We start from the raw sequence: 25,128 nt of genomic DNA, 5'->3' as shown, positions 1-25,128 counted from the left end.
ACATGCCTTCTTTTAGTAAACTATGTTTTGGGTGCTGCTGTGGGAGAGGTACTCGGCTGGAAGAAAAACAGCCTGCCCCTCCCGAAGGAAGCCCCAGTTTTGATATGTATGTTAAACATGGTGTTACTCCGATTTTATTTAATACATTATGGAATAGGTACACTAAAGATAATACGGAATTGCAATGGCCCCTTACAGGGTCATTTGATGAGAATAAAATAACGTATTTACAAAATAAAATGTTCATGAAGAAAAGCCGCCAGTCTATGTTTGACTCCTTGAACCTATGGTTAAGGGAGGCTAAACGACGGCGAATAAGGGAAGAGAAATTAGGAAGAATTAAAGCTGGACAAACTATAACTCAAAAGGCAGTAGCTTATGATAGGGGGAAATTAGAGGAAAATATTGCTCAAATGGATAGGCAGTATCGTTTAGAAACATACAAAAGCTATGTAACCCGACCCGATACGGGTGATGAGTTAGACGGGTTATTGGAAGCCCGTCCGCCTCCTCCTTATGCCCCACAGAGACTATATCCAGCAGTGCCGTTGGCTCAACGAGGTCCTGTGCCTGCACCCGCGCCTGCACCTCCACCGGTGCCCCCACTACCCCCAGTATTTCCCATACGAAATCCTGTAGGAGCGACAGCTACGGCTCCGCTAGACGGGTCTGTACGGGATGCGTCGCTCCCTCCTCCTTCGCTCCGACCCTCTCCTTCTCCCCTGGTTACGTTACAACCAGATTCGGTCGTACCGTCCATGTCAAGTCCCATATTTATCTCTTCTGCAGGTCGAAGTGTGATAGATCCTCAAGCTTTGGCTACCATAGACACGACCCCTAAACGTTTAAGATCAGACCTGAGTGACCCATGAGTTTATACTAGGTCTGCAATGGGAATGGAAGAACGACAAACTATAGTCAATCAAGCGTCCCAATGGATGCGGAATACTATTTATACGTTAGAAGATATTTGGAGTACTATGAAGGATTATCAGCCGGTTGCTCAACAATTAGCTCTAGAAAATATGGTGATTCGTTTGATTTCGTTGTGGGAACAGTGTTTTGAGGAAGGATATTCACCACATTTGATGAGAATAAAATAACGTATTTACAAAATAAAATGTTCATGAAGAAAAGCCGCCAGTCTATGTTTGACTCCTTGAACCTATGGTTAAAGGAGGCTAAACGACGGCGAATAAGGGAAGAGAAATTAGGAAAAATTAAAGCTGGACAAACTATAACTCAAAAGGCAGTAGCTTTGATAGGGGGAAATTAGAGGAAAATATTGCTCAAATGGATAGGCAGTATCGTTTAGAAACATACAAAAGCTATGTAAACCGACCCGATACGGGTGATGAGTTAGACAGGTTATTGGAAGCCCGTCCGCCTTCTCCTTATGCCTCACAGAGACTATATCCAGCAGTGCCATTGGCTCAACGAGGTCCTGTACCTGCACCCGCGCCTGCACCTCCACCGGCGCCCCCACTACCCCCAGTATTTCCCATACGAAATCCTGTAGGAGCGACAGCTACGGCTCCGCTAGACGGGTCTGTACGGGATGCGTCGCTCCCTCCTCCTTCGCTCCGACCCTCTACTTCTTCCCTGGTTACGTTACAACCAGATTCGGTCGTACCGTCCATGTCAAGTCCCATATTTATCTCTCCTCCAGGTCGAAGTGTGATAGATCCTCGAGCTTTGGCTACCATAGACACGACCCCTAAACGTTTAAGATCAGACCTGAGTGACCCACGAGTTTATACTAGGTCTGCAATGGGAATGGAAGAACGACAAACTATAGTCAATCAAGTGTCCCAATGGATGCGGAATACTATTTATACGTTAGAAGATATTTGGAGTACTATGAAGGATTATCAGCCGGTTGCTCAACAATTAGCTCTAGAAAATATGGCGATTCGTTTGATTTCGTTGTGGGAACAGTGTTTTGAGGAAGGATATTCACCACAGATAATAAAAGATATCAGAGACCGAGCCCATAAATTCCATCTACAGGCCGATGAAGTATATCAGAACGTAGCAACTCTCCTGCAGTATCGTGAGCGAATGCATCGGAGATGTGCTGACTGGGGAACGCAGAACCCTATGAGAGAGGTACACCCCCTTCTTATCCCGGAAGTACCTGAACTCAGGGATGCTGGGGGCAATGTAACTAGAGCTAGGGAGGACGCTAAGCTTCAGGAACAATGGGTTTTTATCCCTTGGAAATGAAGCAAGGTCCTTGCACTAAAAGCTCAGCTCCCTGACCCGCGTAAAAATCCCACCGCCTATTACAAAGAATTGGGCGAGGCTGCCAATTCTGCGATCATGACTATAGCAGACATTGAGCTGTTCTTTGGTCTTTTGATTCCAGTCGATATTTGGAGACAGATACATGGTACAGATCATATTGTTGAGTTAGGAGCAGCATGTTATCAATTAAAAGATTGGGATAAAGAACGGAAAACTGGAGAGAAACCCAGAGATGAAATATTGACATTATCAGCTAAAATAATTACTTATATGCAAACACTCCTGCCCCCTAAAAAGATAGATTGGGATAAGTTGGCTGCGTGTAAACAAAAGAAGGACGAGAGTGTCTCGGATTTCTTCACTAGATTCAAGAAAACATTCATAGATTTTAGTGGACAGGATTTATCCACAGATGGGGGTATACGATTATTTGTAAATAGATTTGTGACGAATCTGTTACCAGAGATTATGACGCGCCTTCAGGCGGCCGAAAGTACATGGACTACGTCCACCCCGTCTGTGATCCTTAGCTTGTCTCAGTACTATGAACATCGAGAAAATGAAAATAAAGAAAGGTCGGAGAAGAAAACGAAGGATTGGAAGACTAGGGTTTTGCTGCAACAAGTCAGTAGAGGGCAGAATTCAGGGCGAAGTGGGCGCTGTACCTTCCCCAGAAGGATCGGCAGAGGACGAGGAGGACCCCCAGTTCTTGGTCTAAATCAATGCTCGCATTGTAGAGAGGTGGGGCATTGGAGAGTGGATTGTCCGTTGATAATGGCCAGAAATGTTCCCAGTAGGGGGCGGGCCGGGGCTGGGGAAACATTGACCCAAATAGCATGAGAAGAGAAGATGGTGATTCTCGGAAAAATTATTTTGATAATCCACAAAACAGGCAGTACTATAATGAGACTTTTGTAGATGACAATTATGATGAGCAGGATTTTGCATGAGACAGCCAAGGACAGGGAGGGGACCACATTACAGTACCAATCGACCAAGAGGGACCTTATGTAAAGGGGAAACTGTTGGGTGCATCAGGAAAATTCCTAGTGGATACTGGAGCAATGAATAGTTCAGTTGCTCATGCCATGGTCCCAGAGGCGGCTCTGTCTGGCCACAAAAATGTATCAGTAGGGTTCTCAGGAATACCAGTGGTAAGCCCTATTTCCAAGCGTCTGCCGTTCACTATAGGACCTATTTCTATACAATCGCCCTTTTTGCTAACATCCAACTGTGGTGAGAATCTTTTGGGTTTAGATATCTTGAAAAAATTACATGCTCGGATTTACTGTTCACCGGATGGTGTATATTTGACAATGCAGAAACCTTCTTTAAAAGATTCACAATATTTTGCAAGAAACGAGCATTTGCCCCCTGAATTTTCTACCATTCCTCAGACTTTGTGGGCGACAGGGGACACTGATGTAGGCCTGTTAAAGATAGCCCCCGTATCCATTACTTTGAAACCTAATGCGCAGCTGCCTCGCATTCCGCAGTATAGGATTGCGCCAGAAGGTGAACGGGCTATGTTAGAAATAATTCGGGATCTTATTCAAAAGGGGGTGGCGGAAGAAACATCAGCTAATGATTGTAATAGTCCGATTTTCCCGAGTTTGAAAAAGACACCGGTTGATGGCGCTCCAGATTATAAAAATACTTATCGTTTTGTAATTAACCTACATGCAATTAATAAAATAGTGGTTCCACAGTATCCCGTGGTACCAGATATAACAGCTATTTTAACAATGATACCTCCCACGGCCAAATATTTTTCAGTAATAGATCTGAAGAATGCCTTCTTTAGCATCCCGATTCATCCAGATAGTAGGCATATCTTCGGATTCTCATTGGCTGGCCGAAGTTTCAGATTTACACACGCTCCTCAAGGCTATACTGAAAGTCCCAGTATTTATAGTCAAGCTTTAAAAGCAGTCTTAGATGTATTAATTCTGCCTGCTGGAAATTCTATCATTCAGTATTTGGATGATATATTTGTGGCCTCCGATACTAAGGAGGGGTGCAAGGAGGCCACGGTAAAACTATTACAACATTTGGCCAAGAAAGGAAATAAAGTGTCCCTTTCTAAATTTCAATATTGTCGACAGGAAGTGACCTACCTAGGTCATTTTCTGTCGAAAGCGGGGAGACGATTGACTCCAGAACGAATATCTGTAATAACTAACATGTCTGTTCCTCGTACGCAACGTGATGTTCGTGCTTTTCTTGGTATAACCTCTTACTGTCGTCAGTGGATTCCTAACTATTCCCTTCTCTCTAAACCCTTGTTGCAATTGACAACCAAAGATGTGCATGAACCCCTGCCCTGGACGGATGAATGTCAAGAAGCCTTTGTATCTTTAAAGTCTGCTTTGTGTTCTGCACCTGTGTTGGGAACCCCAGATTACCGATAACCTTTTTCACTTTATGTACATGAGGTGGACGGTTGTTCATTATCAGTATTGACACAGACATTTGGGGAGAAACAGAGGCCTTGTGCATATTTTTCTATAATTTTAGACACTGTAGCACAAGCCCTCCCAAGCTGTCCGAGGGCTACTGCGGCAGTAGCACTGGCCATCCGACAGTCAGAAGGAATAGTCCTTTACACTAATCTTACAGTCATGGTACCGCATGCTGTGGATATTCTTTTAAATAGGACCAAAACACAACACCTCACGAGTGCTAGATTGACAGGATATGAATTGACATTGTTTGCCCCCCATATTACGATTATGAAATGCACTACTTTGAATCCTGCTATGTTATTACCTCTCCCTGACAAAGATGAACAAGTTGATGTCCATGATGGTGTGTTCAGAACAGAGGAAGAAACTAGAGGACGTATAGATTTAACTGACACCCCTTTACTGGAACCAGAGGGAGAATTATACGTTGATGGCTCTTGTTTTAAATTACCAGATGGCACTACGACAGCTGCATATGCAATTACGACTTTAAAAAATGTAGTGGACACCGCAAGGATTCCACATCATTCAGCTCAGGCAGCTGAACTAATAGCCTTGTTAAGAGCCTGTGAAATTTGTGAAGGTCGAGAAGTAAATATTTTCACAGACAGTCAATACGCCTTTGGTGTCGCACATAGTTTCGGGAGGCTTTGGCCGGAGCGGGGCTTCTTTACCACTCATGGACAGAAAATACAGCATGGTCCTTTGATTGATCGATTGTTATTTGCTCTAACATTACCAAAACAGTTAGCCATCATTAAGTGTAGTGCACATAAGAAAATTGTAGACTCGATAGGACAAGGGAATGCTTTTGTCGATTCAGTAGCGAAGGAAACCGCTCAAAGTAAAGGAAGTCCTATGTTTTCTAGCGCATCTACCCGATGGCACATTGAGACATCTTTATTTGATAATACTCTTGAAAGTGTGAAACAGTTACAGAAAGAAGCAACTCCAGAAGAGATACAGAAATGGGAACAGGATATTGGGAATCTAGATGAGAATGGGTGCTGGATAGATCGATCTGAAAAACAGCGATAGTTGCTTCCAAACGCAATGGTGTATGCAGTAGTTATGATGGCACATGGCCCAGCCCATATCAGTACGAAAGGAATCAGTACAGTACTAGATCCAGTGTGGTATAACACTAATATTGTAAAGACAGCAGACCATGTTGTAAAATATTGTCCGGTATGTTTACAACATAATCCTGGAGGTAGAGAATCTGTTTTGAGTGGCAACTTTGCTCCGCCATCTTTACCATTTGAAGTTTTACAGATAGATTTCATACAAATGGAACGTGTAAATACTTTAAAGTATGTTTTGGTGGTGTATGTGCTGTTAGTAAATGGGTTGAGGTCTACCCCACCAAAGATGCAACTGCAATTACCACTGCAAAAGTTCTGATTAAGGAATTCTTTCCGAGGTTTTGTTTGCCTCGAATTATTTGGTCGGACAACGGGCCCCACTTTAATGCTACACTTGTACAATGTGTTTGTGATGGCCTACCGATCAGACAAAAGTTTCATGTCGCCAGGCACCCGCAATCTGCGGGGCTGGTTGAAAAATATAATGGCATCCTGAAACTTAAAATGGCCAAAATCTGTGCAGACACTAGATTGAAGTGGCCCGATGCCCTCCCAATAGCTCTGATATCTCTTAGAACAATGCCTCATTCAAGGACTGGCCTGTCTCCTTATGAAATTACATTCGGTCATCCGGCTAATGTATGGGGAGTTCCCAGACCTAGATCCTTTAGAGATATCGATTATCCATTGATGACAGATTATCTGTATGAGTTGACTAAAGATCTGCGTTCTATTCATCAACAGGTATCGGACACATTGCAGCCACTACCGGAGGGTCCTGGACATCGATTGGAGCCTGGCCAGTGAATACTGGTGAAGAACTATCAGCGAACATCGAGCCTAGAGCCCAGGTGGACTGGCCCCTACCAAATATTGCTGGTAACAAGGACGGCAGTGAAAGTGCATGGCCGCAAGCATTGATATCCATGCCAGTCATGTGAAGATCCTTCCTTTACCACTGCCATCTGATCGACAGAACAAAGAGGGAGTACCGAGTCAGGAAGGAGAATTGATTCGGATCTTTGTCCCTTTTTCTGATGCTCAGGAGAAAGAGCAATCAAACCTTGTGTTGCCTGAAGGGGAAGGTGAAATAGCTGAGTCAAGAGCAACTGCTAATCCCGAGGCAGCACGAGAGGAGGCCAGGCCTTTCACCCATGCTACTAATTTGTTCTTTTTTACCAGGAGCAACCTGGCCGGTGTCGTTATGATCTGCGGCCCCGAAAACACCACGGTACCCCACTCGCTAAGGAAGGAAAATAAAATGAGACATTGTTGTCTAAAGCATTGAGCAGAGTGATTGGGGTGCTGAGCAAGACACTGGACTGAACTCGTAGAGAGCTAGGAACTTTGTGTAAAAACCTCTGTTCAGAAAGAAGGACAGAGAAAAGGGCTGTGATCATACTTTAAAGTTTGCTTTACCTTGGATGGATGGATAATAGCCTGCCTGTTAGGCTCTAGGGGAAGAAAAACGGACACAGGGAAAAGATCCCTATAGGGGAAGAAGAAACCCTCTGGTGGTTGGCGTGCTTTGTGGATACAAAGTTAGTTGTGGACTTTTAGCAAGGGACCGAGATAGATCTGGACTTTTAGAGAGTATGTTCCCCTTTGGTCGAATTATGATGGAGGATGAAAGACCACTGGCCCCTCTGAGCCAGATCCGTGATATGCAATTGTTTTCTGGATGGCCCATCAGAGTGAAGGTGGCATTCGTTGTTCTAATTGCTTTCATTACTGTAATCATGATGTGTGTATTTATATATCTAGAATTTCAATATCCAGTTCGTAAATTCATGATGACTACTCCTGCTCCCGAAGAACATCAATTTTATTCTCTACCCCCGCATAAGGCAAGGCATAGGGAAACTTATTCGAAAAATGTGTTTATAGAAATGTTACATCAGACTCACAGTACTACAAATAAGACGAATTGCTGGGTTTGTGGGTTATTGCCATCAGTTATGCATCAACATGAATTATTTATATCTCTACCTCTATCGTATTTAGCTAGTTGTGAAGCATGGTGGCAACTGTTATCCTTGATGTTGTAAATCCCAAAATATATTCTGAAAGAGACTATGAAGCTATTTTGAAATATATAGAGAGACACCAGGGATTTGATGCAGAAGGAGATAAAGGTCAGGGTTCTTAGATCCAAATGCTTGTATGAATGTATATACAGATTCCAAAAATGATACTTTGTTGCAGGAAGAGATGCAGGATTTCGAGCTTTTCAATTCCACTTTGTATTTTCAACATTTCAAGGAACGTAATGTGACGAATGATAGAGCATTGCCAGTCCCCATTATAAATTCCACTTCTTCGTTTTGTATTAGGGGGTGGGGTCACATTAAGGTAGGGAGTAGTACCTGTAATTATACCTATACATTGCAAACTGATAGTACTCCTCCGATGATCACTCCCCCTAACGTGTATTTTGTTTGTGGGGAAAATGCTTATACTTGGCTTCCCCGGGGATGGGCAGGACGGTGTTATCTGTCTTTCCTTTACGCTCCTGTATATGTTGCCCCTTCTAACTACCATAAGACTCATCAATTGATAAAAAGAGATTTAGAAACTAGTAGGACTATAAGAAGCTATGATACTGGTAAGACTGACCAGACGGATACCTCACTACAACAGTTTGAGGATATCTCAAAGGGACTGGTTCCATTTTGGGGACCAATTTTCAACAGCCGTAATATAAGACGACTTTCTAGAATTGTGGAAAATGTGGTTCAAACAACGACTGAAATATTAGCTAATATTACTATAGAGCTTCAGGCTACAAGACTTGTTTCCCTTCAAAATCGGATGGTGCTCGACGTCATCCTGGCAGATCGGGGCGGAGCCTGTCGTGTGATCGGCAGCTCCTGTTTTGTTCACATACCTGATTCAGCCCCTACTATACATCTTGCCCTTAAAAAATTGCACCTGTTAGCTAATGAATTACATGAAGAAAATGGTACCTGGACCCTTAGTGGGTGGTTCTGGAATCTTTTAGCTACATGGGGATGGAAGGTATTTATGATTGTAGTGGGAATATTTGGAATAATTTTCACTTGTTGCATATGCCTTCATTGTGGTCCAGCGTGTTGTACTTTTTGTGCAACTAAAATAACGTCTTCTTTGACCCAAGCCCAACAAAAGAAGATGGAAAAACAAATGATTCATAAGGAAGTAGCGGATCTCATGCAGATAGATGAAGGGGTATTTGTAGAGTAAAGTAACTTTGTTATATTGGCCATAGTGGGCCAAAAGGGCCGTCTGTTGGAATATAAAATATATAAATATGATTGTCCCACTATGTACCACATATAACTATATACTCGTATCCATGAATCGAGAAAGAAACATTATTGTAAGATAACCTAATGATAGGTTATAGAATGTCGTTCCGTCCTATTGATGTAATTAGGACTACTAAGTGTTATATCCTTTCGTCTATCCTTAAGAGCGTTAATACTTCATGGCATAACACAGAATAGAAAAACAGGTTAAACCGTTTAAGTCTGCCTCTCTTTCATATGGAACATGGTTCAGGGAATCCAAGGTCAGACTTGCTCTTCTCGTAGGACGCACACATTATAGCAGGGTCTGTTTCTGTACGCTACGGGTCCAAGATAGGCAAGAAGGGCACCTCACTGACCTACTCTTGGAATAGCTTTTAGCTTAGCTTATGACAAATGTGTAAAGAACCTTAAATGGGTGTTCCGGTAGACTAACGGACAGCTTGTGTATTTCCATTCTTGGTGTTAACCAGACTCTGTAAAACGTATATATACTTTGTGTAATGTGCATTTAGTTAGTCTCCTCTGCGCACCTCTATGGGTTGTGTAGACAGAGGCTCCCCTGTCAGGGCTTGTATTTTGATTCAATAAACCATTCGACCTTCTCCATTGCCGACTGCTTGGTTATTCCTTGATAATATATATATATATGTATATATCTTTGGGCTATTGGTAAGTATAGTCCAGTCTTAAGAAATTTGAATCCTTTAGGTGGTGTTGGCTTACCCCAGTTTATTGCCACCTGACGCTTTGCCAATAAGAGCAGAAGTGCTGTCAGCCGTCTCCCAGTGGTTGGTACGCTATGCACATATTCCACCAGTGTCACCAGGGGAGTGCACGGTAGACTATAGTCTGTTATGTCCTTTATGTGTCTAAAAATCTCTCCCCAGTAGGTGGTAATAGAACGACATTCCCAGGCCAAGTGAATAAAGCTGCCCTGTGTCACTCCGCATCTCCAGCACAGTGTAGCAGGTCGCAATCCCATGCAGTGTAATTGTGTTGGGGTGCGGTATAAACAATGTATGTACTTAAAGTGAATGAGGCGCAGGCGATAATTTGGTAACAGATTCTCAAGTTGCCCGCAGCAGAATGCCTATTATTCGTCAGAGAAATCTTCTCCTATGTCAATATCCCAAGCAGAGCGCGAGCTTGGTGTTGCCTTAGCCGTGCTGCCAGAGGTTCCGTGGCGATAGCGAATAGAATGGGGGACAGTGGACATTCCTGGGGGGTGCCTCGAGAGACCGGGATTGACTCCAACATTAGCCCATTCACTTTCAGCCTGGCAGTGGGTGCGGTGTATAGGAGTCCAACAAGCTGTATGAACAGGGGACTAATACCCAGCCATTCGAGTAGCGCAAAGAGAAATTTCCACTCCAGCGAATCAAACTCTTTAGTGGCATCTAGCATTGCAGGGATTGCTGAAACCTGGGGGGCGATATAGTGCAGTAGTGTGAAAATCGTCCTGAGGTTGTGCGAGGTGGAGCGACCCGGCACAAAGCCGGTCTGGCCCGGTCTCACATTAAGGGGAGTAGCAGCTGTATCCTATTAGCTAGTAATTTGGCAAAGATTTTATTATCTATATTTATTAGGAAATAATGGGCGATACGAGTCGCATGAGGTTGGATCTTTGCCTGGTTTAAGTATTGTCATAATAATGGCTTCACGCATTGAAGGCAGGAGTGATCCCACCTGTAATGCGTCATTGTATACTTCCAATAGCTGTGTTGCCAGCAGATCAGCGTATTCTTTTAACAGGTAGTGTTTAGGTTTTCCGCCCCGGGAGCTTTATCTCCTGGCGTACTCTGGATTACTTTTTGGGTGTCCTCAACAGAGAATTGCTCATTTAGGTGCTCACAATGTGCGCTACTAAATCACAATAATTCAATGGAGTCCAAGTAGTTTTTTATTTCTGAGTCTGATGGGGTGGTCCTCGATGTGTATAGGTGGGCATAATAGTTCTTCATTGTGTCAAGCACATCAGTGAGCAAGTGTACCGGTGCTCTCCCGGGTGAGTGCAGCTTAGTAATGTATCCATAACCGCTGGGTGGTTTAAGCAGATTTGCCAATGTCCTCCCAGGTCATTCTCCCTCCCCATATTGACAGGCCTGTGCATGCTTATGTAAGAATTGTGTTTCCCGAACAGACTCCTCCTGGTATTCAGTTAGTTCCCTACGTATGTCCGCCAGTATGTCTGGTGTTTGAGATTGAGAATATTGCTGCTCCAAACCTCAGATTTCACTAGGGTGTGGGACTTTAATGCCGGTATAGCCCAGCCACAGAGGGCTATAAGGTTATTGGAATATTCTGCCACTGAAGGGAAGAATGTTCTCAAAAAGAAAACAAAGGCCTCATAGAGCCTACAGGAAGTGAAATCCCCTTCGTGCTTCGTGAGTTCTTTGTTTATAGCAGTAGCTGTGAACAACAACATTGGAATGTTGGAGCACCGGGCTTTTACCAGCCCTTTGATGTCTGGAAAACTCCATTGCTTTCAGTGAAGTTCTCAACGCTCCAATGTTCTAATATTTCTTAGATAAAATCCTATAGGGTCTAATGTTCTTTGTTGTTTTCATATTGTCATAATATGACACAGCTAATCTCGTAGAGAGATTTGCATGCAAATTGCACACAAAATTAAAATAATCATTATTAATGTGTGAATCATGAATGGCTTCAGCAATGTATTCTTCAGAGAACACCTCATGAGGAGTGGATAACATGACACCCTGCAGTTCCAATGTGATGAGCCCCATAAGAGTTTTCTAAATGCTGTAATGCAGCAAAGGGTTGTGTTGTACCCACTTCCAGAAGAGTGTTGCCATGCCATCCTTACCGAACTGCCATTGTATCCAGGCACAAAACTATATAACTCCCCATCTCTCATGTGAGAGATGATGAACCAATATGGGAGACCTACCTAACCAAATGACAATTCCTATTGATAAAACAAGTAGGCTGCTCAAATATTTGAGGGGAGCTTGTAAATAGGTCATAGATTTTCCAAACATATATAATGGTCTACATTTGATTGGCTTTGCTAGTGTTTGTAGTATAATCACGACAGTTCTAATCAACCTTTGAAACAATAGCTAAGGGTATAATGAATCCTCACAATTATAAAAAGGCTGTTGTTTGTGTACTGATTTGTAGGGGAGATCTAAAATATGAGAACCTATTTATCCGGCAGGTTTGTTTACCTCCATTTACATCCCTTCCAAGTGTCAATAGCCCACAGGAAAGTGTTTCAAACATCAGTGAATTTTCAGTTTCTTTGCAGCAGGCTTACTATGTCCATATTTCTGTTGGCTAGAGGAATCTATCTGGGTGAACACTAAAAGAAGCAGGAGGCACACACGATACATAGATTACGAAAGAATGACAGATGTCCTATCACTTTGGAACAAAATGCAGTTAGTCCTTAATGAAAAACTCTTGGACAAAACACATGACTTGTTAAACTTTTATCTAATCTCAGCTATACATCAAACAAGAGGGGCATGCATTACTTATGGGAAACAACCATTACCACGCAGCCTTCACCACACATTACAGTTACCACACAGTCATTACAATACATAGTCCTTTACCAGGCATGTTATTACCATGGATATATCTTTACCACAAATGACTTTACCACACATACCTTTACCCTGCATTATTGGCATATGCCTTTACCATGAATGTCTTTACCATGAACACCTTTACCATGTATTATTGGGTAACTATATAGGTACATATATGTAAGTATGGACAGGTGTCTGTTTAATATACTGGTGAGGTGTGAAAAAAATTAAAATAAACAGTTATATGTGATATATTGTATTAATAGGTTTATATTCATGTTATATATTTTTATATAGGAATACTTTTGTAAACTATTTTAAAATTAACAAAACAAAGTATTAGGGACAGAATGTAGGGATACAGGGGTTTTGAGTGAAGAAGTGCTTTAATACTCAAGTATTATTTTAATAACGGAGTATTAATTTTGTATGCATGGATTTATAGGGTTTTTAATGTTTATTTTTCAAAATTATGTTTATAATTAGAAAACAAATCTTTAGGGACGGATACTAAGAAACTAGGGATTTTGGTTGGGGAAGTGTATTAATATGCGGCATTTAATTTAGATGCCTTAGTATTACCAGAAAACAAATCTTAAGGGATAAAATGCAAAATAAATAGGGGTTTTGGTTGGGGAAGTGTATTAATAAGCCAGTGTTCATTTTAATGCCTGAGTATTAATTTATACAACGTGAATGTATAAGGTATTTATTATTATAATTATTTATGAATTGTTTTTTATAACTATAAAATAGATCTTCAGGGATGGGATGCAAGGGATATAGGGCCATTGGGTGGCACAGTGTATAAAATACTCAGGTATTATTTTTAATTCCTGAGTAGTACTTTTTGAAACATAAATATATTACACATTTCCCATCATGCATAATTAAACTACAAGTAGGAGCTACATGAATAATATGTAAAACATTTTTTTTAAAAATACACCAGCAACATTTATTTTTATACATTTGAAAACATTTTTAATAATTTAATCGTAAAAGATAAAAAACATACAAGATTTAATAATGGAAATATTAAGTAAATTAGTTAGTAAAATTGTGATAACATTTTCATAAATAGTGCACATTACTTCTTTTATAAAAAATACAATATATATTTTAAGTAGTCCATAACATATTTTTACATATTTTAAAACATTTTCCAATGCGTTCCCATTACCTTTAATGAGAAAACTTTTCCTTTTATTCTTTTTGCTTTCAGGCTTGATGTAAACAGTTTTGAATCTTTTTCTACAATCGGTGGAGCATCGTGGTCAAGAATGGATGCAAGGATGAGCTGAGGAAAGAAAATATAACTTTACTATTTTAGATATATTGGTGGCTTAGGGACTGATTTAGGTCTTACCACCAACCCACCGCGGCAGCCCCAAGTATTCCTCCAAGTCAATGGTCTTTCATCCCGCCATATTACATGTTGACAGAGTGTTTCCCTCAGAGTTCGTGGCACACTGACGCCAACATGGCAGACTCCAATGCTGTCTAACAGTACTCCATCACCGTCAGCATATTTACATATCACATTTGTGCTGGTGGTGCCCTAGCGGCAGTTCCCTGATGGAGGGAGTCCGTTGCGGTCCCAGCTCAACAATTCACCATCACTGAGGCCATTGGATGGAAGCTAATAGAACATACCTGACGTCCATTTATCAGATGGAAACTCCTGCATACCACACTATTAAACACACCCTATTTCAGACCATGACCCTTTGCCATTCCACTGCACCACAACAGTTTCTGCCAGAGATTTTGCGAGTTAAGTGAGGTTATTTTGATCCTTTCCCTGTTTCTTGTCCCTTCATCATCCTTCATTTATTACCTTGTGGTTAATTTTTTTTATGTAATCAAATTTATTTGCATGATGCCAGGCCCCAAAAATCCACATTTTACTGATGGAGATTTGTCAGTCATGGTAGATGAAATCATAAGAATAGAGCCACAATTGTTTGGAGCTCAAGTCCAAAATACTCCCCTATCTCAGTAAGGGCAAATATGGGCCAGAATAGTTGACAGAGTGAATGATGAAGCTAACAACCTGTGCACACAGGAGGATGTTAGGAAGAGGTGGAAGGACCTGCAGGGGAGAGTGCGCTCTCTGGCCTCCAAGCGTCACGTGGATGTCCAAAGGAGTGGTGGTGGTGGTTCTCCCAGGCCCCCCTCACTACTCATGCCCTGGGAGGCTTGAAATGAAATGAAAAGGGTTCTCATAAAGCGCATGGCTACCAGGAGGCATCCCAGCACTGTAACAGTAACCAAAGAGGGAGCACGCCTCTACGGGAAAAGCCAGGTCTTTAAATGTTTTCGAAATGTGAGGTGGTTGGGTTCTTTGCAGAGGTTCAGATGGAGGGCATTCCAAAGTTTAGCGGCGTTGTAGGAAAAGAGCCATCCCCTGCTTCTGGCTTTCTTGATCTTGGGTGTTACTGCTAAGTGAAGCTCATCTGCGCATAGTCTTCTGTTGGCTCTGTAGGGACGGATCAGGTTTTTTTAATAATAGGTGGTCTGATACCTCTCAGAGACTTATGAGCTACAAACAGGGCTTTGAAATGGATCCTTTCCTGCACCGGGAGCCAATGGAGAGCACACAAAGAAAGTCTTGCTGAGCACCGTTTGGGGGTTCAAGTAAGCAGCCTTGCGGAAGAGTTCTGCACAATCTATGGTTTCATTACTGCTGAGCTGGGGGCGCCTAAGTAGAGGGCATTGCTGTAGTCTATTTGGGACAAAATTAGAGCTTGGACCAACAGTTTTTTTAGCTTGGCTGGGTAGAAGGGGAAGCACCTTGCGTAACATTTTTAACAGTCCATAGCACAATGCTACTGTCTTCTTGGCTTGACTTTTAAATTGGAGTTCTTGGTCTAACCAAATGCCAAGACTTTTGATCTCTGTTTTAGGGGATTGTGCCGAACGCATACAGGATGGAAATATGCTGTTTGATTTAAAATTTAAGTCGTGCCTAACAGCAGCAGTTCAGTTTTCCCTCCATTGAATTTTAGATGAGATAGGGTCATCCATTTTGCCACTACTTCGAGGCTCTGGTTGAGTGTGACGACAAGCAGTGTGTCGGCGACGTATGTCACTGTGTGGATCCCGAAGGGGTAGGTAATATCCACCAGTGGGGACATATAAATATTAAAAAGGGTTGGACTCAGGGAGGCACCTTGAGGGACTCCACACTGGAGGGGGACGGGTTTGGAGCGGGTGTCGCCTTCAAAGACCTGGAAAGGTCTGTCTTCTAGAAAAGATTAGAGCAGTAGTAAGGCGGTGCCAGACACAACAATGCTCCTAAGACTGTGCATCAAAGTTTGATGGTTCACCATGTCAAAAAGGCTGTGCTCAGGTCAAGGAGAATTATGGCAGCAGAGCCTCCTGCATCCAGGATCTTTCTTGATTCTTCCACAACCGTTAATTGGGTGGTCTCTGTACCCTGACAGGGCGAAAGCCAATTTGTGACGGGTGGAGCAGGTCGAGGGACTCGATGAATGTGGAAAGTAGATGACTAATATGTTTCTGTGCAATTTTGCTGATTCCTGGGAGCAACGAGATGGGACAGTAGTTGCCCATGTCCGCAGGTTTGTAGCAGAGATTTCATCATAGCCTTTTTCCGCTCCAGAGGAACTGTTCCTGATGCAAGGGAGGCATTAATCAGAGCAATGAAAGTGGGGGCAATTGTGGGTACCATCACTTTTAAAATATTGGGTGGCGCAGGATCAAGTGGCGATCCAGATTTAACGGAGGAAAGAAAGGCTGAAAAGGACTCGTTAGTCAGCAGAACATGGGATTCCAAGTGATGTTCATTTTGGTGCTGGCTAAGGTCTGCAGGGAATGTTGTTGTATCACTGTGTATTTGGGGGAGTTGCTTGAGCATATTCTGTACTTTAGTGAAAAAGTATTCCACAAGCTCGTTCCAGTGGTTTCCCGAAGGATCGGGTGCTGTCGGGTACCTGGGAACTTTAAGTACATTTTTGGCTATGAGAAAAGTGTCTCGCAAGGAATTCCCAGTGGATGTAGGGCCAGATGTAGGAGCCGAAATACCGGTCGGTTTGGCATGTAGGGGCCCTATTTTACCGAATCGGCAAATTTACCGAATCGGTAAAATACCGAATCAGTAAATTTACCGAATCGGTAAAATACCGAATCAGTATTTGTACCGATTCGGTAACTTCCTGATGTAGGTGGGACTCTTCTGAGTCCCAAAGGCCTTACAGATTCGGTATTTTACCACCCAATCCAATTGGGTGGTAAAATACCGAATCCAGGTGTACATGCACATGTGTGCATGCACACCTATGCCATGTGACAGACAAACATGCCCTTAGGGCATGTCTGTGTGCCACATGGCACACATGCCAGTATTTGGGGTGCTAGATGGTGTCAAAGTGACACCCCCTGCACCCTTGATGGAATCGGTATTTACCGAATCGGTAAATACCGATTCGGTAATGCCCATTGATTCCTATGGGCTTCAATGCCCATAGGAATCAATGGGCATTACCGAATCGGTATTTACCGAATCGGTAAATACCGATTTTTACAGAATCGGTAATTCAATTACCGATTTTACCTACATCTCCCCCCTTCTATTTTACCGATTCATAAATACCGAATCGGTAAAATTCGGTATTTATGAATCGGTAAAATAGAATTACCTACATCTGGCCCGTAATCTTTTCCTTGTAGTAGGTAGCCTAGGCTTTCTTTATTTCTGCCTTGTACAAGCAGATGGATGTCCTATATTCTTGTATTTTGGTGGGTGAGAAATCTTTTCTCCTGATCCTTTCAAGCTTTTTACATTGCTGTTTTTGGCTGTGTAATGTGGGGGAGAACCAAGCAGCCTTATTAGGTCCCAATTTCTTGTGAATAGTTATCTTAGGGAGTACGGTGTTCAAAGATCCCTCAATCCAGTCGACAACACTTTTGTTAGCTGTCGCAGGATTGGGATCAAGTTATGGTTTAGTGTTTTCAAGCTCCTGTATCGACCGCTCCAGGGGAAGTTGGGGTCAAGGACAGATGAGCCTGTGTGTCAAATGGGTAGGAGATACCATAGAGGGGGGATGCCAAGTAAATTGAATAAGGAAGTGGTCTGACCAGGGTATAGGGAGGGGGCCTTTCCATTTGAGTGCATCCAGGTTCGAGAATGTGGGAGGGTTCTGACACTTTCTGAAACAATTGGCTGACCCTGAGTTCCAGGGATAGCTCATTAGCTGCTACTGCTAAGGGGTCATCGAAGTGCATGTTGAGATGTCTGAGAAGAATAAAATTAGCCAAAGGGTTGGCAATATTTATGGCTGTTTCCAGCAAGGAGTTGCAGAATTGTCCCATCGTCCCTGGTGGAAGGTAGATCAGAATGCCGGAAAGTGACAAAGAGGGAGTCAGTTCAATTGAGAAATGAATGTTGTCACAATTTGATAAGGGAATGCATAGTAAGCAGCAGGTCAGGTAGTCTTTATAGATAATGGTGATTCCATCCCCAAGCCCAGTTGTTCTGTCTTTCCTCTGGATAAGGTACCCAGGAGGAAGTGATTGTACAATATCTGGCTCCAAATTAGCTGTGAGCCAGGTTTTTGTCAGAAACAGAGCTTGTGGGCCTGTGTCTTCTATCAATGTTAGGAGCTCAGTCTTATGTTTGGGTAAGGAACGGCAGTTTAATAGTAAAAAGTTATGGCGTTTCCGGTCGGCGCAACAGGTTGGTAGATTGAGGGTGGAGATTAAAAGGGCTTACCTGGTGGAGTGGAGTCTGGTATGTCACACTAAACCTCAGTGTCCTATTTGTTCTCAACTCAGCTGTTGCCAGTGTATCCTGCACATATTTTCACAACATATAAACTTAAAACTATCAGTACCAGATAATCTGGATTGTTTATGTGCATGTATTGGGTTGCATCTAACATTACAGGTGTCAATCTTCATTACATGACACATGATGGCATGGTGCCTGTATGTGTTAGAACACCAAATAACCCATTCCCCAAATGTGTGTCATATTGTAAGTGTCTATCCAATTTAATTTGCACATTTTCCAGAGATCTGTTCCACTAACCTTTTTCCCAGTTTTGGGAACTTGTCTATGAAATGACTAGAACTTCCATGATGCCCTGTTTCTCAAAAGCATATTGCTATGTCATGTTGATCATTCCCTCTTTCTAACAGATTTCAGCATATGGTAAAGCATCATGTACTGACCAATCCTTATTAAATGCTCTCGTATGAAAGTGGTTTGTGTTTTTTTAATGTCCTGTTCTTCTCAACTAATTGAATTGATGTTGTGACTTGCACAAAACAAACTATTTTGACCAAGAAACTGTATGGCATGAAAATTACTATGATGAGTATTAATTCCACAAACTGACTCTGCACTGTTCACATAATGAGTAATGCCAAACATCCATCCAAGTTGTGTACATTTCTGTTTTGAAGTCAGCTAGGCCTGGGAATTGCCAATTACACATTTTACCTCTCCACTGTGTTGGGTTAAACGGTTTACAAAAAATACCTGTATGCGAATACTTGGGATTATCCCTCAATGAGAAAATGGAGTGGGGTGACCAAATTAAGAAGGCTTGTCTTAAACTGACGCAAACATCTGGGGGTCTTGCAAAACAGCAAAGGAAGTGTGCAAACAAGATGCTGCGGCCGGCCCTGGAAACATACAGGATGCAAGCCAGAGGGGCCACCCTGGATGGAGCAGAGCTGTGGGCTCACAGGCCATCTGAACAGCTGGCGAGGATTGAAAACTCATTTCTTAGAGAGCTGTTGGGTCTTCCCGGTAGTACCCCTCTAGCTCCCCTCAGAATGGATCTGGGTGTTAGCCCAGTGGTACTGGAAGTTGCGCTAAGACCTATACTTTACTGGTGCCGCCTTTGGTACACTCCAGAATTATTTATGTATAGGGAGGAATTTAAGGAGGTAGCCAATCTTAGGGGAGCAAGTAAAATACCCTGGCTCACATATAATAAGAATTCCTTCTTTTCCTTTGGAATGGGTGACTTATGGGGCAGTCCGGAATAGAGTTCTTTGGCAACTCCAAGAAAAGTATTGATAAAAAAATTCAAGGAATACCACCTCAACCAACTACAAAGTAGCCTCAGGACAGGCACACTTACATCATCCTTCCTAGAGGTTAAGCTGCAATACATCTTAGAATCCAACATAGAAGACATTCAGTCTTCCCTAGCTAGAAAACGTTATTTGCAGTTTAGGTATGGTGTACTCCCTCTATGTGCTGTTACCTTTAAGTGGGGAGGTAGCCTACGAAGGATTTCCCGTCTTGTACAAATTGTACGGAGACTGATTTTCATGTGTTGTTTTTCTGCCCCACCTATAAGGCAATGAGGGCTCGCTGATTGCAACAGCTTTGTAGGAATCTTGGAACCAAACATTGTTTACACGCTTACAGAATTCTTAAATGTGACACCAGCATGCCAATTGTGTACTCTCTTTCCCGCTACCTATTCTCAATGTGGTGTGCTCGCCGTGCAGTTCTAAAGAAAACTCCAGCTTGATTATTCCATTTTATCAATTAATTATGTATGGGACCTCGTATTTAAATATGTTTTTTATTAATATACGATCTAGCACTTTATGTCAGAGATACTTAGGGCCCCATTAGGATGGCGGGCGGATTGCCCCCGCCAGGCTGGCGGTAGCCACCGCCAGCCTGGCGGGGGAAATCCGCCCGCCATCCTTCCCTGTATTCCCCCCGCCATATTAGAATGGCGGGGGGGACCACGGCGGAGCAAAACACCGCACGCCACTTTTCCGCCCCGGTCGCCTTGCGGCCGGGGCGGAAAACGAGTAACATGCAGGCTGTGTCTGTCAGACACCGCCCGCATTATTACAATGGGCATTTTACAATGCCTTTCCGTGGTGGCATTGCCGCCACAGAAAGGCATGCGGTGTTCACTCTGGGGGCCAAAGGGGGGTGGCACACGGGGGGGTACCTGTGGTACCCCCCTGCATTTACATAATCAAAGCGGTAGGCACCGCGCGGTGCCTGCCGCTTTGATTATGTAAATGCTGCACAGCATTTTTAGTATTGTTGCGGGCGGAGCACAGAGCTCTGCCCGCCACAATACTAAAAATACAGGATGTGCCCGCCACAGTGGCGGGCACATCCTAATGCTGCGTGCGGGACCCCCGCCCTTAGGGCGGGCAGTCCCGATTTCGGGTGTGAGGCCGAAATAAAGTATTTGTTGACTTGACTTGACTCGAATGGTTGGAAGATATTAGGTATACTTCCTAATCACTTCATAAACATTTCAGGACATCTTATCACCTGCTTCTTTGAAGTTCTACTGTTTTTAATTGCAAAAAGTCATGGTAATATAACCAATACCACTGAAAGCTATCACAATAATAACTGCTACCTATTTTTACTTCTAGGAATCTACATTGTTGGTCTCAAAAGATATGGATGTATAATACATACTTTTACCAATAAAAATGTTTTTCAGTAGGTCCAATGGCCCAACCACGTGAGCCAGGAATCTGCCACTGAGGAGACCTCCGTTCCAGCCCACGATCAAGCCTACGGTGACGACAACACTCCTGGTAATATGGATGATGATGAGGATCCTGGTACATCTGGTCAGCATTGGCAGACATCTCTATTGAGTCTCACTGGGCCCACACTTACACCTCCCACCCTAGCTGTAACACACTCCCAATAACTGAAGGCTCTACTTCCTGTGCTCCTACCACTGTAACATCGATCACGGGCCCCCCAGTCCTGTATAATGTAATATTGACACCAAAGAACCACAAGGTTCAGCTCACCCAGGATCCAGTTGGATTGGGCACACTGGGCCAAGAGCACAAGGTAGTGGGGTTAGGGGTCGTGGGAAGGATAATGTGATCCAGTATAATGAGGCCACTGGGGTCATTCTCATCCAGACCAAGTCTTGGTAGCCTATCATCAGTCCCAAGACATGACAGGTTAAGTACTCACTGATCTCCGGGAGATGAGGCAGTTGCAGAGGGAGCTCAATTCTTAGATGGCGGATCACAACTCCAATATGGGATCCCTGACTGGGGTGTTGCAGGACATTTTCACCCATTTGTGCAGGGCTTTCCCAGCACCATCTACCCCTTCTTGTGGTCCTACAACATGTGACCCATCTACATCTGCCACAGGAAAGGAGGCCCTGTCACTTGAAGAACCACCGGCAGCAACCACAGGCCCTGCAACTGTGGGTCACTCCTCCCCCGCAAGAGGGGAAATCCACACATATTACCAAGAGGTGAGGATGGCAAGACCTCTGACACCACCAGCAAGAAACCCGACCCTAATTTCCTCCAGTGTGTGCATACTATTCACTCTGTGAACTATTTCTGGACAGATTTGCCTTTTTGATGCCAGTTGTCTTTCTTTTGGACATTTGATTTCAAGCAATTTTGGCTCTTCAACTATCGATTCATTCACTATGACTGACATCTTCACTTTTTGGTTTGCATTTTCATTTTTACACTGTTTAATTTCTTCACGTTTAGTTCTATAAATTCACAACTCAAAACATCATAGACTGGTGTTATATATCTCAACTCTATCAATGCATATGTTTTCTTCTTTCATAACTATACAATGAACAAACTCAAAAGATAGTTTAAACATGAATAATTTACAAGTAGGTAATGTTTATCTCAAGGTCCCAACCATGACTCCCAAATTGTTTGTACCATTAAATCATCTACTACTATGTTTATTCCGTTTGAGCAATAATTGTCTGTCAAGATTTGCACTAACATAACAATCCATACATGTATAATACATACTTTTACCAATAAAAATGTTTTTCAATAGGTCCAATGGTCCGACCACGTGAGCCAGGAATCTGCCACTGAGGAGACCTCCATTCCAGCCCACGATCAAGCCTGCGGTGACGAAAACACTCCTGGTAATATGGATGATGATGAGGATCCTGGTACATCTGGCCAGCATTGGCAGATATCTCTATTGAGTCTCACTGGGCCCACACTTACACCTCCCACCCTAGCTGTAACACACTCCCGATAACTGAAGGCTCTACTTCCTGTGCTCCTACCACTGTAACATCGATCACAGGCCCCCCAGTCCTGTGTAATGTAATATTGACACCAAAGAACCACAAGGTTCAGCTCACCCAGGATCCAGTTGGATTGGGAACACTGGGCCAAGAGCACAAGGTAGTGGGGTTAGGGGTCGTGCCAGTTTTCACATTTCCAGTCCCAGACCTTGCCAACATGGAAGAAACTGATATATCTAAAATAATCTGATTGATTATGCAAATTATCATTGACTCATGTCATCAGCTGGAGCCAGATCTTCTGGCTCACTTAAGGAATCCCACGCCAATAACACCAATATACAAAAACATGGCAGTACTACATTTTGTAGACACAGTGTCATTCCAATCCACTGTTCCAGTATCTGGTGGAATGTCACTACCAAGTCTCAGTGGTATTGATCCAGAGGTTCACCAACAACAGATCCTCCACTACCATATACTCACCTGGGCCCATAAACTCACAAGTGGTAAAAACCGCTGGGGGGATCAAGTTAAGTTTGTGATTTTCCATAGAGCTTAAGATTAGTTATGTAATACTCCTAACTAACCTTTCACTGATCACAATGTTCTTTCCTCTGGTAAATAAACCATTAGTTGAACTAGTTCATGGTAAAAATGACATAAAATTAAGTATACTTTTATTCAATGGAAATAACCACAGACTCGAGAAAGTTGTAAATCTTTATCTAAATTAATGCATGTGAACCATTCCAAAATACAGTGTAGTCAACGTCATCCATAGGAGAGAAATTCAATTCATAAACACCAAGCATATACTCATACAATGATCAATGTTAAGAAAGGGAGAGGACAGAGAGAAATGGACATCAACAAATAACAGAAAATATAGTTAGCAAGGATGGTATGAAAGACCAACCCCCCTGGCCAAAGGGCTGGTGAGGGTCCCCCATGATAGGGCAGGAGACAAAGACTTCAGGACAGGAATCAAGACAGGATAGTTGACCTCTCTAGAATACCAACAGTTGCGATCTTCTGATCTAACCCAATTAATTAGGATAGAAAGTTCTGCTTCAAGTTCTGCATTCGATTCAGCATCTCACAGCATGTCTCCCAGCAACAGCATCTCCTGCAGCAACAACAGCATCCCAAATTTCTCACAGCTTTCAGTTCTGTCAGCTCTGGCTAACTAACTAAGGCTATCTTAATTATACCTTTCGTTCTCCATGTTCCACCCATTAATGTTTCAATATCGTAAAAATACTAAATCTCATTGGTCAAGCAAGGGGGAAGCCCCATCAAACCATGCTTACATGTCATTTAAAATCAGTTAAACTATTGTTCACAAACCCATCCCCTTAATTTGTATTCATAAATTTTGCTCTTATACATTTCTAAGTTTACTTTGCAACATTTGTATTAACATTCTGAGTAAGAGTCTTCTTCGTTGAACTCTTCACCTTCCATTCCCAGATTTGTAACACTTGATTGTGGCTTCCTTTCAATAGCTCCGTCATGGCCTTCATTGCTTCAACTAGTGTGCATGTGCGAAATTTCCATCATCAGCTTAATCCAGTTATACAACAGAGGCCTAAATATGCACTACTGATAAAGTCAGAATGACAGATGTTAGTTTCACAAATAAAATTGTCCCACTGTATACCATCCACCTCTACTCTAATCCAATTTATTTATTTATTTATGTCTTTTCACACATTAGCATTAGTAAAAACCACTCAATTTAGTTCAAACAAGCAGATGCCATGATCGCAAGTCTTCAAAACTCCATTTTAGTATCTTCTGCTCATGCACCAGAATTTCCCTCCAAGCGTTGACACGTCATACTGCGTAGATGCAGTTGACGCATGCGCACAACACTTTCTCTGTTTAAAGCAGTATTAGTCCGTCTTCATTGTTATTCTTATTAGTACACACATAAACAAACTTCACTAACTCATGAGTTCATGTGGTATGTATTAGTTATTCACGAAACATGATACAATAACTTGTTAGTAAGTTAACGAGTGGATCGCATCCGAGCAAGTTTCTTTTCCACGAAACCTTGCTCCATCATTATGCTACAAGGAGTATTTCCTACAATAATTGGACACATCAACAGCTACATACACTTTACACACTTGAAGGACTGTGCCAATGTAAATGGAGAGTAGCACAATTTGGCTCCACTACCACATGTGGTTTGAGCTAATGATGGCACACACAGTGTCTTAGTGCCAACACACAATAGATAACAAGTCCAATGTATTCTTCAAATCTTCCATTAAATCAGAATGCAAGGTGCATTGGTACAAAATTTGTACCCTAAAAGTCTGTGTCTGTCCTTCCCAGGATCAATCCATGATCCTTTGGGACTTCGAAACTGCACCACATACCTCCAAATGTCACACCTCTGAAATGACTAAATGAAGATAGCATGGCAAAGGAACCTAAAACAGATCAAAACAAAA

The sequence above is a fragment of the Lissotriton vulgaris genome, chromosome 12, assembly GCF_964263255.1.
Source record: "Lissotriton vulgaris chromosome 12, aLisVul1.2, whole genome shotgun sequence".
Lineage (NCBI taxonomy): Eukaryota > Metazoa > Chordata > Amphibia > Caudata > Salamandridae > Lissotriton > Lissotriton vulgaris.
Note: the sequence above shows the minus strand (reverse complement) of the source record.